The sequence below is a fragment of the Gavialis gangeticus genome, unplaced genomic scaffold (genome assembly GCF_001723915.1).
Source record: "Gavialis gangeticus isolate Ggan-Ray unplaced genomic scaffold, GavGan_comp1, whole genome shotgun sequence".
Taxonomy (NCBI): Eukaryota; Metazoa; Chordata; order Crocodylia; family Gavialidae; genus Gavialis; species Gavialis gangeticus.
The window spans coordinates 70,185,081-70,187,418 of NW_017728993.1; positions in this window are offsets into that span (position 1 = coordinate 70,185,081).

A 2,338-nucleotide genomic window follows, 5' to 3' on the forward strand; every position below is an offset into this window, starting at 1 on the left:
TTGGAAAAAGATGCTGATATCTTTTTCATATGCTACTGGTGAATATTTTGGGATAATTAATTAATACAAGGAAAGGTTCAAGGAATTGGGTTTATTTAGTTTAGCAAAAAGAAGACTGAGGTGGGGAGGATTTGTTAAAACCTTCAAAAACCAAAAAGAGTGGTTCTAAAGTGGATGGTAATAGATAATTCCCTGTGGCTTCAGGAGATAGGACAAGAAGTTAAAGTCTTAAAATGCAACCAGGGAAAAACAGGTTGCAGATTAGGAACAGCTTCCTAACAGTGAATGTGGTTAAGTACTGGACCACATCACCTGGAGAAGTTGCCAAATCTCCACCACTGGAAGTTTTTTTCCAAAATTCAGATTGGACAAACATTTGCATGGGAGGATTTAGGCAGGGATGATCCTGCCTTGAGCAGGATCGCTTTGGCACTTGATCTGCCTTTAAATATTTTAAAAGGAGGAATAGTTCAAGCTGACAGCCATAGCTTTGGGGGCTGACTCCAAATGGCATGCTCGCAGTTAGTCTCTGAAGACTCAGAGGCAAGACAGATCATTGTGCTTCGTGGAGCCCCAGGTGCGATGACAACCTGTGAACTCAGAGAGAACATATTCCTGTCTATAAGTTCCCTGCTGCGTTTGCAGTGAACTTTAGAGCTCATGAAAGAGACACTTATTGCACAGACCATAGCTCACCTGTGTTATCTGCTCTGGGTGCCCTCGGTCATTCAGTTCTGTGTTTGAGCCATGAGGTGCTGCCTACCCCTGCCAAGTTGGTGTGCTGGGGAGGTGAGGAAACGGGCTACATCTAGACCTGTGATTAATCCAGCTATAAAAGCTCAGTAACACAACGTGAGAGAGTGCTTGCTCCAGGCAATGCAGATTGTGCTTGTTCAAAAGCAAGCCCTGTTTGACACATGGGAATTTCAAACCAACTCTAGGGCTTGAGGCTTGACCTGGACTCTACTTGGACATTGATGGGAGCCCAACAAAATGCTTTTTCTGTGTCATTTTGAAAGTGAATCTCAGGGGGACATGACTGTAGGTTGAGTAGTAGGAGTACTACTTGAATCTACTGTGGGTGTGTGCCTCTTTCCTGAGTCTGCAGAATGGAGATGGTAGTTCTCTTCTCTGCTTAGTTTGCAATGTAATCTTGGTCTGTTTGTGCACTGCCTTGATAAGAGCTGGGCGAGACGTAGTCATCCTGTGGAAATCATTAAGACTTAATAAAGTTGTTATCTTGCGTTACATTGAGACCTGTTGAAAATTTGGAGAGGGCCTCACTGAATAGACCTGAACCTAGTGTACAGTGCATCTTCTGAGCTGAGAAAGTCATACTGAAGCAGCAGACTGGGCACAAGAACCTGCTGTAGGACTCTTGCATCATCAAAAGTGATTACCTTCCTCACAGGGATATTGGCTAGTCAGGGATGGCTTTGCCTCTGTTTCTGCTGCTGAGATTGTCCCACTTTGTCGATAATTCATTGACTCAGAAAGAGACTGATCAATGATCATAGCCTCGTGGGGAGTCCCTGCCTGAATTTGCATCTCAGGCAAGTGTGCTAGTTGCCAGGCTGCTGGGAGGTGACCTCTCCCTTCGTGGGAATTTTATCAGTAATTCCACCCTTGACAGAAGGACTCTCCCTGACAAACACTTCAAGTCCAATATGATCCTGTGAAAAGTTTTGACAGCTCTGTGATTTCTCCAGTGAAAAAGTTTTCACTTGTTTTTTCACTACAGAAAAATAATGGAGCAATTCTTCTGTTGCAAAGAGCTCAGAAAACAGGTCAGCGTGTTTTTAACCCTATGGATTTCTGGGTTTGACATCTCTAGGTTTATCATGTGACGCGTGCTTGCGGACCTCACTACTAATATTGTGTGGCAGCTTCAAAAGGATCTCAAGGCACCCCAGGGTACCACAGCACCCCAGGTGCGACTCACCGTATTAAAAATGATATTGCAGCATTACAGGACGGGTGTGTGATGGTGAGATGTGGAGATGCAGAGCAGGGCCCTCCCCTCCCCTCTCCGCTGCTGCGGCAGGGCTCGGAGCCCCAAGCCCTGACCCGGAGCAGTCCCTGGCCTGACGTCCCGCTCCTGCTGCCCCCCCGGCTCTGAGTCCGCAGTGCTAGGTGCCTTGAGAGGCTGCTGCAGGGAGGCAGAGCAGGGACAGGGCAAGAGCATGGGGCGGCAGGGGCCGAAGTGGCTACAAGAGAGGCGGAGATGCCTCCTGCAGAAACCCAGAGGTTGCCAATACCCCGCCGGGGTGAAGAACACGCTGCGCTGCTCTTCCTGAGCCCCCGCAGCTGCAGACCTGCCCCCCGGCCGCCTCGAGTG